The sequence below is a fragment of the Mirounga angustirostris genome, unplaced genomic scaffold (genome assembly GCF_029215605.1).
Source record: "Mirounga angustirostris isolate CCGP_5_RB_7025 unplaced genomic scaffold, mMirAng1.0.hap1 SCAF_6, whole genome shotgun sequence".
Taxonomy (NCBI): Eukaryota; Metazoa; Chordata; class Mammalia; order Carnivora; family Phocidae; genus Mirounga; species Mirounga angustirostris.
In genome coordinates, this window is record NW_026991714.1 from 42,770,573 (window position 1) to 42,787,521 (window position 16,949).

General features: G+C 42.6%; 1 long non-coding RNA gene across 3 annotated transcripts in view; it reads right to left on the bottom strand.

The window, feature by feature from the left end:
- The window catches only part of LOC135364720 (uncharacterized), a 44,986-nt gene that overhangs the window by 22,139 nt on the left and 5,898 nt on the right, over positions 1-16,949 (bottom strand). For 2 of the 3 annotated variants that reach the window (XR_010412296.1, XR_010412297.1), the window contains exons 1-2: positions 8,722-10,576; positions 7,470-7,551 (exon numbers count right to left, since the gene is read on the bottom strand). This is a non-coding gene — a long non-coding RNA (uncharacterized LOC135364720). Of the gene's footprint in view, positions 1-7,469; positions 7,552-8,721; positions 10,577-16,949 lie in introns of those variants that run through there. The other variant, XR_010412298.1, reaches the window with a different exon arrangement.

A 16,949-nucleotide genomic window follows, 5' to 3' on the forward strand; every position in this document is an offset into this window, starting at 1 on the left:
CTCCCAAAATCTGTGCCCACCCAAACCCTATGAATGTGACCTTATCTGGAAACAGGGTCTTTGTGGATGTAATCAAATTAAGATGAAGTCATTGAATTAGGGTAGGCCTTCAATTCAATAGGACTGGTGCCTTTATAAGAAGGGGGACATTTGGACACACAGACACACAGGAAATACGTCATGTAGAGGCAGAGATTGGAGTAATGCATCTACCAGCCAAGAATTGCCAGCAATGACCAGAAGGTAGAAGAAAGGCATGGAACAGATCCTCCCACAGAGCTTCCCTAAAGAACCAATCTTGTTGACATCTTGATTTCAAATTTCTAGCCTCCAGAACTGTGAGAGAATAAATCTCTATTGTTTTAAGCATTCCAATTTGTCATACTATGTTATGGTAACCCTAGGAAGCTAAAACATAGCCTTTGATAACTTTTTCACTCCCTGGTATGAAAAAAGTTTCTTGGCTCATCTTGGCTATTTTGTGGCCCAGATCTGGAGTGTTTCTTTAACATTTTAGTAGACAGAACTTGGGGGGGGGATAAACATATGTGAAGATAAAATGAAGGTAAAATTCTCATGAATGCATAATGATATTTCCAGTTCAAATTCTGAGAGTCCTATTTCTCAAGGACTTAGGGAAAACAGAATATCCTACAAAAATTTACTTGCTTTTTCTTATGTTATAAATACAACAGTCTCAGAATACCAATACTACCACCACCAGTTTTGATTACTAAAACAATTTTAAAATTTTGGTCATATTATTCTTATTCTCCCACTTTTTAAAAAATGGTTATACTAAATCTACATTGTCAGAACATATAGCTATTATATATACTATGGCCTATGTCTTTTAACTCTCATTTAATCTAATTCTACAGGTAACTACATATTTAATACTAACAGTTCTTAGGCTGATTATTCTCAAGTCATGCTGTTGTCTAAAGTACATTTTTATTCAATAAATGGTGCTGGGAAAATTGGACAGCCACATGCAGAAGAATGAAACTCGACCATTCTCTAACACCATTCACAAAGATAAACTCAAAATGGATGAAAGACCTCCATGTGAGACAGGAATCCACCAAAATCCTAGAGGAGAACATAGGCAATAACCTCTTTGACATCGGTCACAGCAACATCTTTCAAGATACATCTCCAAAGGCTAGTGAAACAAAAGCAAAAATGAACTTTGGGGACTTCATCAAGATAAAAAGCTTCTGCACAGCAAAGGAAACAGTCAACAAAACAAAGAGGCAACCCCCAGAATGGGAGAAGATATTTGCAAATGACACTACAGATAAAGGGCTGGTATCCAAGATCTATAAAGAACTTCTCAAACTCAACACCCAAAAAACAAATAATCAAGTCAAAAAATGGGCATAAGACATGAACAGACACTTCTCTGAAGATGACATACAAATGGCTAACAAACACATGAAAAAATGTTCATCATCATTAGCCATCAGGGAAATTCAAATCAAAACCACATTGAGATACAACCTTACACCAGTTAGAATGGCAAAAATTGACAGGGCAAGAAACAACAAATGTTGGAGAGGTTGTGGAGAAAGCGGAACCCTCTTACACTGTTGGTGGGAATGCAAGTTGGTACAGCCACTTTGGAAAAGAGTGTGGAGGTGCTTCAAAAAATTAAAAATAGAGCTACCTTATGACCCAGGAATTGCACTCCTGGGTATTTACTCCAAAGACACAGATGTAATGAAAAGAAGGGCCATATGTACCCCAAAGTTCATAGCAGCAATGTCCGCAATAGCCAAACTGTGGAAAGAGCCGAGATGCCCTTTAACAGATGAATGGATAAAGAAGATGTGGTCCATATATACAATGGAATATTACTCAGCCATCAGAAAGGATGAATACCCAACTTTTGCATCAACATGGATGGGACTGGAGGAGATTATGCTAAGCGAAATAAGTCAAGCAGAGAAAGTCAATTATCATATGGTTTCACTTATTTGTGGAATATAAGGAATAACATGGAGGACATTAGGAGAAGGAAGGGAAAAATGAAGGGGGGGGAATCAGAGGGAGAGATGAACCATGAGAGACTATGGACTCTGAGAAACAAACTGAGGGTTTTAGAGGGGAGGTGGGTGGGGGGATGGGTTAGCCCGGTGATGAGTATTAAGGAGGGCATATAGTGCATGGAGCACTGGGTGTTATACGAAAACAGTGAATCGTGGATCACCACATCAAAAACTAATGATGTGTTGTATGGTGACTAACATAACATAAAAAAATAAAATTAAAAAGTAATAATAAAAAAAGAAAGTACATTTTTCAGAAAATTCCTTGAGAAGGACTCATGGGAACAATATTCCTTGAGTCTTACAATGTTGATACATGTGTCAGGGTCCTTTCTACTCTAAGGTAAGTTTTGCTAGACTTAAAATCTTTAGTTCAAAAAAAAAGAAAAAATCTTTAGCTCATATTTTCTTTCCTTGAGTACCTTAAACACGGCATTCCATTTGCTTCTGGAATAAATCACTGCTGTCAAAAATCTGATGATACAGCGCCTGGGTGGCTCAGTTGGTTAAGCAACTGCCTTCAGCTCAGGTCATGATCCTGGAGTCCCGGGATCGAGTCCCGCATCGGGCTCCCTGCTCGGCGGGGATTCTGCTTCTCCCTCTGACCCTCCCCCCTCTCATGTGCTCTCTCTCTCTCTCTCTCATTCTTGCTCTCTCAAATAAATAAAATTTTTTAAAAATCTGATGATAAACTAATTTTCTTTCCCTTATAAGTAACATGCTCTTTTTACAGAAGTGCCCAAAACACTTTTCATTTTTTTAAACCTAAAAATTTACTAGCATGTGTTTATTCTCCCTCACATTATATGCTCTTCCAATATGTTGTTTCAAATATTTTTCTTTCTCTTTTACAATTTGGGTAGGTTTTCTTAAGTCATAATATTGAGTTTCATTCTGTTTCCTTGTTTTGGTTTTCTTCTTCGGAACTCTCATTAACTTTACATCGGATCTTTTTGCCAATCTGAAATACTTGTAGTGTTTTCTCAAATCCTTGTCTTCTTCATTTCTTTTCTTTATTATTACGTTCAGTTAGCCACTGTATAGTACATAATTAGTTTTTGATGTAGTGTTCAATGATACATTAGTTAAGTATAACACCCAGTGCTCATCACAGCTCGTGCCCATAATACTTAAGATGTTGTACCTTTTTTCAGAATGGCTAAAATCAAAAACACAAGAAACAACAGGGGAGGTGAGGATGTGGAGAAAGGGGAGCCCTCATGTACTGTTGGTGGGAATGCAAACTGGTGCAGCCACTCTGGAAAACAATATGGAGTTTCCTCAAAAAGTTATACAACTACTCTACGTTCCAGAAGTTGCACTACTGGGTATTTATCCAAAAAATACAAAAACACTAATGTAAGGGGATGCATGCACCTCTATGTTTATAGAAGAATTATTTACAATAACCAAACTATGGAAGCAACCCAAGTGTCCATCGACAGATGAATAGAGAAAGAAGATATGGTATAATATAATATATAATGGAATATTATTCAGCCACAAAAAAAAATGAAATCTTGCCATTTGCAATGACATGGATGGAGCTAGAGTGTATTGTGCTAAGTGAAATAAGTCAGTCAGAGGAAGACAAATACCATATCATTTCACTCATATGTGGAATTTAAGAAACAAAACAAATGAGAAAAGGAAAGAAAAAGGAGAGAGACAAACCAAGAAGCCGACTCTTAACTACAGAGAACAAACTGGTAGTTACCAGGGGGGAGGTGGGTGGGGGGATGAAATAGGGGATGGGGGTTAAAGAGTGCATTTATCATGATGAAAAAATAAATACATAAAATAAAATGAAAAAAAATAAAAGAAAAAAGTATGTGTCTTTTTACTTTCTATTTCTGTTAAGGTGTTACTTTGTATGTTCATTTGCTTCTGTGGGCCTTCTAATTTGATAATGCTTTGGTTATTTTTCCTTTTATTTCCAATCCTCTCTTGAGTTTTGTCACCTCATTTCTGAACATACCTCATTCTGATATAAGACATTTTCTTAGTGTTCTATTTCACTTTGAGAAAACATATTCTATTTTTGATTTTTTTTTTTTGAGCATACATTTTGGCATGATTTCATCCATGATTTTGCATGGATTTAAATTTGACACTTTTTGTTGCTCACTGTTACGTGGACTAAATTTTCTAGCACTGCTAGAAGGAGACTTGATGTCATTTCACAGAGCTTCCTCCTCCATTGTTTCCGTGTAGTACCAGAAAACGAACAAAATGAAACAAAAGAAACAGTGGCAGCCTGCTCCCTCAGATCTCCTGGTTCTGTTCTCCTCCACCACTTTGCTCTGGAGCTCCTCCTCCCACGTTCCTTTTGTCCTCTTTTGTTCTGTTTTGAATCCACCCCCAGCAGCTTCTCCTCAGGTAGGACCGTGCTCAGGAAGGGGGCTGGCGTGCTTCAGGGCCCCACATTCCTCCACCAGTGGAATGCTCTTCTCAGACTGGCCTCCCGCGCCTTCCAGTGAATAACGGTTCACTATTTTGTGGCTCTCCTGTCTTCAGGTCCCGTCCCTTCCCTCTGCGGAGATGCCGATACAATGCGGGTGTTGTGGCTTTGGGTGACTGGTTTCTGCTGCCTTCTATTTTAGGGTTTGTGAGAATACCTTGTCACCTAATTCTGAGGGAAATATTGCCCAAGGGTTTTTAGTTTTCATCCCAGTCTCTCTGTCAGTTGTGATGTGGGGATTCAGAAATGTCCAAATACAATACTGCCCCTGCGGCCACCATCTTTCCAGAGTGCTCCTTCTGAAAACTGTCAGATCACGCCACTTCTCAAAAGTCCAGAAATGGGGCTTCTGGGTGGCTTAATTTGTTAAGCTTCAGACTCTTCATTTTGGCTCAGGTCATCATCTCATGGGTCATGATCTCATGGGTTGTGAGATGGAGCCCCACATCGTGGAGTTTGCTTGGGATTCTTTCCCTCTCCTTCCCCCTAAGCTCCTCCCCTCCATTCATGTGCATCCTCTCTCTCTCTCTCAAATAAATAAAATCTTTTTTAAAAAGTCCAGAAATGACTTTTCATTTCACTCAAAGTAAAAGCCGAAGTCTTTACGATGGCTTATGAGGCGCTGTAGGATCAAGGCCTCTCCCTTACTCACTTCCCAGACCCTTTCTCATGCTCTTCTCCTGTCTGAGCTCTCTGCTCCAGCTCCACTAGCATCCTTGCTGTTCTTGAACATGCCACGCATCTTCCCATCTTCTGCCTTTGCTCTAGCAGTTTCCTCTACCTCGATCACTCTTCCTCAGATAGGAACTAACTTAACCACTTCCTTCAAGTCTTTGAAATCTCTTTCTCCATGACATCCAGTCTTACTGCAGCCTCCTCACGGGCACTCCCCATCCCCTTTCCTCCGCTCCACTCTTTCTTCTTTCCAGAGTGTTTCACATCTTCTAACATTAAACATTTCATTATTTTATTATGTTACTATGTATTATCTATCTTCCCTTTGCTAGAATATAAAATCCATGAAAGCAGGAATGTCAAGTCTGTTTTGCTCTTTTATGTCTAATCGAGTGCTCAGAACAACGTTTGGCAGCAGATGTAGCTGCTTAATAAATGCATGGATGAATAAATAAATGAAGCAGCCAGGGGTTCGGCTTGCTCTGAGCCAGAGTTGCCGCCGGGGAGCAACGTAGGGTCCAGGTCACCACCTCCATCGCCCTCCTGCCCTGGTACCTCTGAGTGCCACGGTCTGCAAGCCGATTGAATGAGTACCGAGCACAGCCAGGCAGAGTTTGTCCTTGAGCCTCATGAATTATCAGAAGGCGAGAGGTGTCGGAAACATTCTTTCTAGGACTTCTGAGTTCAGCTCAAGCCAGAAATAGCACCCCAGCCATGTGCCTTCTAGCATTTCAGCACATTTGCTCCTCATCCCACTGGAAGAGCAGAGAAGGCTGGAGGGCAGAAAAAGAGGGACAACACCAGCCCTTTGCAGAGGGGCTCAAAAGTAGGGAAGATGAAGGGAACGCGTGACAGTCTGCCTGCCCCTGGGCACCAGGCCAGGCCCAGCTGCGTGCCGGGCTGTTCTGAAAGCCTGTAACCCGAGTCACCTGTGTCCTTGCCCCTTTCCCTGGAATTCCTGACTGTTATTTACTTGGTGTTCTCCACTTAGTCTCAAGGAACAGACATCACATGGCCCATCTTCTAGCTGTTCCAGCATAACTAACAAAGTCAGGACTGACCCACGCAAGCATGGGGCTCACCGGTCTTACTTTCTAAGCAAACTGGTAGGTCTCAGGCTAGCCGGCTACCCGCACTCCTCTCCTTCCCTAAGAACAAGGAAGCCTAAGGTGGAGGCCATGTTAACAGGGAAGCTCTGCGCAGACTGTCTCTCTGAAACTCTAATTAGTCTTGGAAAATGCTCCCGGACCTTGGATGCCTGAAGGATCATTGCCCAATCAGGAGATTGCAAGCCTATTGCCAGGCCCAAGAAAACAGGTAAGAGGTCAAAACTGAGGCCTTTTCCAGCCCACGCTTAGGATCTCAACTCTTTCCTTTAGTTCTTTTTTTATTCTGCTGGAAACTGCCAACACAGCAACCAAGATTAGCTTCCATACTCTCTCCACGTTGACACAGGTGGACTGTGTCCACGCCTCCCCTGAGCCTTCCCTGCCTTGTCTCCAGGGCAGCTGGAGCAGTTCTTGAAGTGCTTTCTTCTCTTCTTCTGTTCCCTCCTCATTCCCAGTTAGTGGATGCATAGTTCTTAACCAGTAAAAATGAGTGAGCTCCACTTCCATCTACTGAGAATGAGCCAAGAACCCTCAAAGCACAGGAACCTGAAATTCAGATCATCTCTCAAGTTTTCCAAAGCTCCCCTTGAACTTGGACCAAATGTTCAGTGGTCCCCCTGCCCCCACCAGCCACCAGGGGCCCCAACCCGTCTGAGAAAGACACTCCTGGGTACCAGACATAGTACATATGACATCTTACTTATTCCATGTAACCCCCTTAAGATAAACACCATCATGCCCATTATATACATAAGAACACTGAGTTCAGTGTGGTGGAGTGGCTTATGCAAGGTCATGCAACTCGGAAAAGGCCCCATCTGTTTTGACTGCCTTATGGGGTTTTCTAGCCAGCCCGAACAGATGTGTTCTCTGTGTTTAAAGGTGACAAGGACACTCACCTCTGGGTTTCTGAAATGTTATGGAAATAGGATTTCCAGATAGGGAGACCAGGCATCCTGGTGTCCCCAGGAGAGTTCTAATATCCCTGTGTATTATTAACAGTGCTCTTTTTTCAAAATCATCTTTGTTTGGATAATAAGTGACATAGTCCTCCTATCCAAAGGAGCAAAGGAGTGGGAAAACGAAAAAAAAAAAAAATTGCTCAAGAGGTCACCAAGCAGTGGGCATAGAAAGGCCTCAATAGGGCTTTGATGTTCTCAGGGTCTGCCCCACCTCAACTTCTCTTGCCGGCTTTGCCTCAGATGTTGCCTTCCATGCTGCCATACTTCTTCTTGCACAATGCTGGCGCTATGACCTACAGGACAGGAGGAAATGAGATCAGCATGCTGGAGGGTTCTCAGTACCCCAGATGACCCTTCCTGTGGATCCCTACATTACTGAAAATAAACTAAGCCTCTGTGCAGGTGACCCATGTCTTTCCAACCCTAACAGATAAAGGACACGCCTGTGGAGGAGAAATCAGAGGGATCACCAAGGTTCTGAATGTCCTGTAAGGAAGGAAAATAAGAATGTCTTCAACCAAAGCTTTTGCTCCACATTGGGGCTTCGCCAGACACTCTCTTCTATCCCATAGTGAAATGACACAGTGGAATGAGCAGGCATTTAGCAGTCAAAGATCCAAATTGTATTTTAGCTTACCCATTTATGAGTTGGGTGATCTTGGGTAAGTTTGTCAACCTCTCTGAGCTTTAGTTTTCTAATTCATCAGAAAAGTGGGTATAAGAATGCCTACTTTGCAATGCAATTGCAAAATTTCAGATGGGATTATGTGTAAAATGTCCGGCATGTAAGAGGCATTTATTTTATAATTTTTTTAAGATTTGATAGAGAAAGAGAAATCACGAGAGAGCATAAGTAGGGGGAGCAGCAGAGGGAGAGGGAGAAGCGGGTGTCCTGCTGAGCAGGGAACCTGATGTGGGGCTCGATCCCAGGACCCCAGGATCAGGACCTGAGCCGAAGGCAGACGCTTAACTGACTGAGCCCCCCAGGCGTCCCTAAGAGGCATTTATTAACAGTGATGATGATGATGATGTTGAGGATGAGGATGATGATGACTGAATGCAACACAGCAATGCTTATCTCAGGCATAGAGGAAATATTCCAAAGGCATAAACTCCAAAAGGAGTAACCAATAAATATTTGTCAAGCAGTCAGAACTTTTGAGAAGAAAAGGTTCAATTATTTAACCAATTCAAACCAAACTGAGGTTTATTTGACAACTAGTTGTGCCAAATAAGATAATGGATATTGAGGGTTACAGGGATTTATATAAATGAGTTCATGCTCTTCAGGTGCTCACAACCAAATGAAGGGTCCAAGTTAAAGGGGAACATGTGTCCCCACTTTGCCATGATCTCAGGCAGTTTTAAAATACTGTCAGAGCAGAGAGGATGAGACAAACCATTTTGCTTAGCAGGTGCAAGAACCTCACAGAAGAGTAGGCAAGGGAACTGATCCTTCATACCTGGCCAGGATTTCTAGGCATCTGACAGCACGTTTACATTCTAGGCTGAGAAAATTCAGTTCCATTCTTCCCTTGCAAAGAAGACAAGTTGTTTCTCAAAAAGGAGAATGAAGGAGACTCCTTCATACTCCTCTTCCACTTTCTCATATGAAGTCAGTGGCCAAGTGTAAAACTGAATACACATTCTGAGAACCACAGAGACCTGAGATTGAAACAGAGCTTTTGATGCAGAAATTAATCAAGACTTGGATACAAATGCACATCACATATTTAAAAAAAAAAAATGTTTCAACTTCATCGAGTTAACTATGAGACACTTAATGGAAAACAAGGCATTGAATCACAAAATAAATGCACAAAATATGACTTATCAGAGGTAAAAAGATAAACAGTACTTGAGATGTGTCACTGCTGAGAAATATTATCAATCAAGGTCACAGTCTGGAAAGAGGGATTAACAAATTCATTCATTAGCCTTCTGCTTCTACTTCTATTCCCAAACCTTGTTTAAATTAGTCAGCTTCTTGGTTAAATAAACAGATAAGCAATTGGCTCTGGAATAGAAAATGAAACCGAGTCATAATTCAGTCCAATTGCTCTTCTTTAGATATTAACTAGTAGACCATGAGGTGTTTCTATGTCTGCTATTGGCCTTCTTGTCCATTTTTCCTCCTTCTGCCCTGAGTCCGAAGCCATAGTTGTCAAGGTGGGGAGACTGCTCCCCAGGGGACATTTGGCAATGTCTGGAGATGTTTTTGATTGTCACAATGGAACTGGGGGAGCAGAGTACTACTGAGATCTAATAGATGGGGACCAGGCGTGCTGCTAAGTATCCTGCAATGCGCAGGACAGCGCCACAAAGTAAAAGATTATCCAGCCCAATATGTCAATGGTGCTGAGATTGAGAAACTCTGGGCCAAATCTGGGTAAGCCGAGAAAGGCCTTGCAAAGAAAAAACAGAATATGGGATTCAGGAAATTCATAGCTTTCTTAATCATGATAATGTGAGGAGAATATTAATATAAACAGGTACTTAAAACCAAAGCTCTTAAAGCATTTTGAGAGAAGCAATAGGAAAAGGGCTGCTCCTAGCTTCCCAGATCGGAGCCTCCACAGCTGCAGCTCGGGTCCTTCAGTGATTATATTTTATGAACTCCAAACTGAGTGATCAAGGATTTCTTTCTCTTTTCTTTTCTTTTTTTAAAGATTTTATTTATTTATTTGACAGAAAGACACAGCGAGAGAGGGAACACAAGCAGGGGGAGTAGGAGAGGGAGAAGCAGGCTTCCCACCGAGCAGGGAGCGCAATGTGGGGCTCGATCCCAGGATCCTGGGACCATGACCTGAGCCGAAGGCAGACACTTAATGACTGAGCCACCCAGGTGCCCCGAGGATTTCTTTTTCTGATTAGTGAATTTGTTCATATGAAATTCTTAAGCAGTCTGTATCCATACATATATAGCAGTTCCCTTTTATTAAAAAAAACTATACTATGGAAACAGCTTCAATATCCATCAATGGAGGGCTGCTAAAATACATGATGGTACATATATTTATATCAGAGTATCTGTGTATCCAGTAAAAATAATAAAGAAAAACAAAAATGGAAATACGACATGCTGTAAGGGATTTGTGTTAAAATCCTACAACAAAAATTTTTAAAGTAAAAGAATCGATTTAAAAATAGGCAAATTACCAATTGCTGAAGCTGAGTGGAGGTTATATGAGAGGTTAAATTTTCTATACACTAAGTTTTGCGTCACCTGGGTGGCTCAATCGGTTAAGCATCGGACTCTTTGTTTCGGCTCAGGCCATGATCTCAGGGTCGTGAGATCCAGCCCCAAGCCGGGCTCCCCACTCAGCATGGAGTGTGCTTGAGATTTTCTCTCTCTCTCTGCTTCCCTCCCCGCCCGCCCCCCCCGGCTCTCTATCTCTCTCTTTCTAAAATAAATAAATAAAATCTTAAATTTCTTTTTTTTTATACACCAAGTTTTAAATTTCTGTGATAGAAAGAGTCAAAAGTCATCACTGCGAAGCACTCTATGTTCTTAGATGGAAATATCTCGAAGATACAACGTGAATGGAAAGAAGGGAGGGACAGTATGAGAGGGGACACAGTGGGGAAACATTCTTATTTTTACATATGTAAGTAGTTAAGAAATTATAGAATAATACCTAAGAAATTAATGAAAGTGGTTACCTGGGGGCATGGATAGCGGAGTCAGGAACTGGAAAGATGGGGAATCAGGGTGGGAGCAAGACTTTTCAATGTGTGCTTTTTTGGACTTTTGAATTTTTCTGCCACGTGAATTATTCCATATTCAAAAGCTTAAGGAATAGGAAATGCAAGTTCATCAGATAAAAATCTATCTGTTCTAAGAAATGTAGGACATTTCGTTGCCACACTTACATTCCAGCCTTGAAAAGAACTCCTGTTACTTTCACAAATATTATCTCATTTATCTTCACAAAAACCCTGAAAAATTTGAAATGGGCACAGTGGAGTGAGGAAGCAGGAATTATAGTCTGATATAGGCCGGGCACATCATGTGAAATGGGAATCAGGCTTGTTCTCCCTGGTTCTTAGAAGTAGAAAAGAACCAAAGTGTAACATTAGAGAGACAGAGAGAGGAGAGAATCTTAGACTCAACAGAAAGAATTATCTAAGGTCATGTGTCTAAGGAGGCCTCCAAATACATCACTTACCCTGTGTAATCTCCACACAAAATCTTGGTGGAGCATGCAATTCAACAAAAGTTTATTGAGCTTAGGCTGTGCTAGACCCAAAGGGAGACTGGAGTTGAAGATGAAAAAAACCACATTCTTAGATACAGCTATCTCTGTAAGGGAGTGAGAGTTACCTGGCAGTATCTTAAAGGTTTAAAATACCCGCATCCTAAAGCCCAGAAATTTCATTCTATGGTGTCCATATGTGCAAAAAAAGCGTATGCATAGGATAATCTTTGCATCATTGTTTTGCAACAGCCTGAGTTGGATATGACCTATGTGTCCATTAATAGGGATTGGCTAAAAAAAACTATAGTATTATATATCCATATTAGGAAATACCACAAAGCAATTTGGCAAAGGAAAATAAAAGACAATTTGGGAAAGCTACAGATAATAAAAGAATAGATTGCCAAGATACATGGTTGAGTTGAAAACAAAAGAAAAAGGAAGTTGAAGGATGATCCATATCATAAGGTACAAATGAAATGTTAAAAAAAACCCTCCATATTTTCCATGGGGACACATGCATATATGAAATGTGTAAGAAAAGGTCTGAAGGAAAAACAAAGTGATCTGTGTTCACTTCTAGGGATTGGGGAAAGGGATGGTGAAGCGATGGGATCGTCAAAGCTGCCTTTAGCCTTCTCTGTAGTATTTTTAACTTTGACAAAGCAAGTGAATCTATGCATCAGTTGTTTAGTGAAAATAGCTGTCTTCATACTTAAAAGCAGAGAAGAGAAGACAGCATCCTTGCTCAGCAGCTCACAGTCTTTTAAATGATGCATTAAAATATAATTCAATATGATCTGTGCAGCAAATAACAATAGCTAACATTTGTTGAGCTCTTATTATGTACCATGGGCTATCTATTTATTAAATCATTTCATCCTGACCACAACCCTAGAAGTAGGAACAATTATTACCCCTACTTTGCACGTGTGATAACTGAGGCGCTGAGTGACTTGACCAAGCCTATAATGCCAGTGAGTACACAGCAGGGATTCGAACACATGTGCTTCTGACTCCAGAGTCCAGACTCTTAACCTGCATGCGGTCTATGGCAGTACGGCAGGAAATGTTTGTGAACTTGAACGGGGGCCCTCAGGAGGGGCGTACCCATTATGGCAGACAGGGCTACCCACTTACACAATATTCATTTCCCCTTTCTTTTTCACTAAGAGAACTCTGACTTGGTGCTAGGTGTCAGAATTCATTTAAAACTCTCCCAGGCCCCTCTGCACGTATGGGCAGCCGGGTGCTGGCCGGTGAGATGCAAGCTGAGCCTCTTTGCAGGAGAGCCTGTTAAATCGGCCAGTGTCGCTCATAAGGGCCACTTTGGCCTTTTGCCCTTCACCATTGCTCCTTTTTCTTGCCTAGAAGGCAGAAATAATCCTGGAGAGGCAAAAGCCGTCTAAAAGGAGTTTGCTACATTATTTACATCCTGGAACTGTTGCAGAGCCCAGGCACCTACCTCTGACTTCCTGTTGTGTGAGAAACATAAACCTCTTTTAGGTTAAGCCTGAAGTCAGGTTCCATGCTGATGAATGCAGTCTAACGAACGCATGGGGTCTAGAGAGGCTCATCTGGGAGAAAGAACAAAATGCCTGAAAGAACAAAATCCCTCAGCCTCACCTGGCTTTCGAAATATAAGAGATTGGCTGCTTCGCTCCAAGTTCCCCAGGGACCACCAGGCCCAGGGCACGTGCCAGGCACAGCCAGCCATCAGACAGAACGTCAGTCCCCAAAGACACAGGGAAATGCGGAATGGAGCCAGGGGCTCCACGGGGCCTCAGATCCCCCTCAGCAAAAAGCACACAGGGCAGAAGGACAGTCCGCTAGAGCTGAGCACCTGCAACTTGACTCCAGTGTTGAGGGCTATAGATCCCAGTCTACTTATAGCACCAGCAAGTTGTGCAGGAGGGAAGGGCAGGGCTCTGACAGCTGCTTGTTTTGAACCTGCCTGCCTGGGCAGCTCCCAGAACATTTGTTTCAAAAGCAGGCAAGGGTGGAGGGGGGGCGGGGGCGGGGAGGAGCTTGGGGAAAAGAAGAGAAGTACACACCCTGGAAACGGAATAGTGAGGGCTGACTGTCTGAGGATTCTATTCCCCAAGGCAGTGCCCTGAGCCTGACCACCCCCAAGGGGCGGGCTTGTCCAAGGCTCAGCTCCAGCAGAGTTAGAGGCTGTCCGAAAGTCCAAGGGGGACAGAAAAAGAGCCGAAGAAGAGACAGGAGTGTCAGTCACTGACTCTAAGTGGGAGGAGCATTTTGAGAAAGAGTCAAGTGGGTGGAGCTCCTTAGAAAGGCCAGGGAGGATGGGGACATGAGGCAGATGGCCAGGGAGTGTAGGCAGCTGGGTTGACCATCCTTTCCTAACGTCTGTCAATGAAGGAACAAATATGGCAGTAGCTTAACAACACGGTGCAAGGGAGGAAGGGAGGCCTGTCTAGGCAAAGGAAGTAGCTGGTTGGACCGCGGGGGCAAAGCGAGTGGGGATGTTAGACTGGGGCAGGCTGTAGCCATGACCCTCTGCCACTCACCTCCCAGGGTGCCTGTTCTCCCTTTTGGCTGGTAGGGTCCTTCATTCTTTTTGGCTTTTAGGATCTCCCAGAGAATTTGAACTTCAACTAGAAAATCTTAAAACTCAAAACATTTGTCATGTCCAAAGACACAAAGTTATCATGGTAGATACTGAGTGAGGGAGGGTAGTGTAATCCTTTTGTGTGTGATGACTTTTTATTGAAATGACATTTTATTTAAATGGTCATTCAAAGGACTCTACATCGAGCCAGCACTGGATAGAAACTTGAGAGTATTTTCCAATGACTGAAAAGAGGTCAGAAGCCTAGAACTTGAAAGTTAGAAAGGGATCTGGATCACCTAATCCAAAACCCCCTTAATTAACAATGAGAAGAAATGAAGGTCAGAGAAAGGAAGTGAGTCATGCAAGGCACGCAGCTGGTTTGGGGATCATGAAAGCAAATACACAGCACATATAGCAGGAACTTTACACTTGTACATCCATTAATTCCTGTAAGTTTTGCATCCACCCTAGACATAGATATTCTGACAGGCAAAGTAATTCAGCTGAGGTCACACAGAGACAGTCAAGAGAAGAGCTGGGATTTGAACACACATAATCTTGCTCCAGAGACTCTGTCCTCTTGACCGCTTCTTTTGATTCCCTTGCGTCCCTCAGCAACCTTTTCTCCACTCTCCCAAGCTACCTCCACAGTGCCCCACCCCTCTACTTCCCTCCCATTCCCTCACCCTACCCCTTCCTTTCAATGTCCACAGAAGTCCCCACCTTGCTCCCAGCCTCTGATGGGGGCAGGGAAGGAGGATGGTTTTCTCCGTTGTGAAAACAATGGTGAAGGGAGAATAAAAAGGACCTACCTGGCCACCATGGAGACCGGAAAGGGGCTGAGGCACAAGCCAAAGAGGATCAGGGTCTACAGCCCCTCCTGGGTGTAAGGGGTGAACTGGCCTTCCTTTGGACCACTTGTAGGGTAGAGCATGGAGACTTGGTGAGGTGGGGAAGATGACCCCCAGGAGGTGGTATGAAAAATTCTGATCATAGGCATTTTTTATCATCCCATCCACATCAATGCAAAAGCTGATCTAGAATGAACCAGACTCTTGTTGTTGCCCTTTCCCGTATCTCCTAGGATCCGGGGAAATACAGCTATGATACAGAGGCCAGAGCACTGGGGATGGAGTTAGGAAACTAGGGTTCAAATTTTGCCTCTGCCTCTTAACTGGCTGTGTGGCCTTAAGCAAATCACATTACTTCCTGGAATCTCACCTTCTTTATCTCTTATGTAAGAGTAACCTACCTCTCCCATAGCGGTGAGAATCAGATGGAAACTAGCTGCAAGCAAGTGCTTGCCTAGCTCAAGCTTGGCAAGTAGCCTTTGCAGACTGCCAAATCAGGAACACCAGAGCAATGGCAGGACTCTCAGATGGAAGATCTTAGAGGTAGAATCTGGTAGAAAGAGAGCCTTGGGCTATTTGATTTAAAGCTAGATTTGCAGAGCAAATACAGGGCTGTTTTTTTTTTTCTTTAGTTTTGTTTTACTTTGAATTCAAAATTCTGTTTTGTCATAAAATAAGCTTCCCTATTAAGAAATGAATGTTAAATGTTTTTATTATAAAGTAATACATTTTCATGATTCAACACTTAGAAAATCTAGGAAAATCAACTTTTGTTCCACCATTTAATTTTCACATCTAAGGTGTTTTTTCCAGGTTTATCAAAGCATGCCTTTCTTTGTGTTGACTTTGGTAAGGTGTTGATAAAAACTATCTAATTGGGTCTTATTTGCTCATAGGAGAAAATTTTAATACAAACGGAGAGAGAGAGAGGAAAGAGAGACAGACAGAGACAGGGAGAGGGAGGGAAGGAGGAAAACGGAGAAGAGGGGGTAGATTTATTTTAAGGAAATGGCTCACACTATTATGCAGGCTTAGCGAGTCCAAAACCTGATGACATAGGCCTGCAGGTTGGAGATTCAGGAAGAGTCGCAATTTGAGTCAAAGCAGAATTACTTCTTGCTCAGAGAAAGCCAGTCTTTGTTCCATTAAAGGCCATCATCAGATTGGATGAGGGTAAACTTTACTCAAAGTCCACCAATTTAAATGTTAACTTCATCCAAAAATACTTCACAGAAACATCCAGAATAAGGTTTGACCAAATATCTGGGCACCATGGCTCAGCCTAGTTGATACGTAAAAGTAACACTTTATAAAAGCTTTTTATAAATAAAAGCTAGAAGGATCAAATGAACCTCTATAAGTTGTTTCTCATACCGTAATGGTATTTGTGCAAAGCTTTGCGGAAACCATGTCAGGTGTTCAGCCTTGAGCATGTTCAGCTTAACTCCAAGAGTTTTCTAGTAGGTGGTGGTGGTATGAGAGGAATGGGTTTACTCTCTGGAGTTAGCAAGCACACTGCTTTTTTTAGGTTGTAAGATGGGCATGCGAGCAAGTAGATCTGATGGAAATTGAGGTGGGGGGGGTGGATAAATCACATGACTTCCCTTGGTGGGGTCACTTGGCTTGAAGGGACCCAGCAGGACAATGGAATCCCGACAGTGTCTCTTAAGAAGAAAATGAAATGTCCTTGTCTGTTTCTCTAGATCAAGGCATTTGTTCTCCAGAAAGTCTGCAGGTCCAACCCTGCTGCTTTGACAAAGCTCCATACCCTCAGGAGAGGGCTTGAGGTAGCCACAAGGCAGCAATGGAGAAAGGAAATTAAAACTCTGGCAACAAGACTTCAGTCCAAGGAGAGGATGGGAATCGGAGCCATGCGCTCTGCTATTTCTATCTTTTCAGAGATTACCAGTCTGGCTGGCAGGCATCTCTATCAAGAGAAATTTGCAGAGCATGAGAGCCAGTAGGTCATATGGGTCTGAGGAAGGCACTGCCCCACCTCCCAACACATCCCCAGCAACCTCCGTCATCAGCAACCTTAGTCATCCCCAGCCTAAGATAGAGATGTC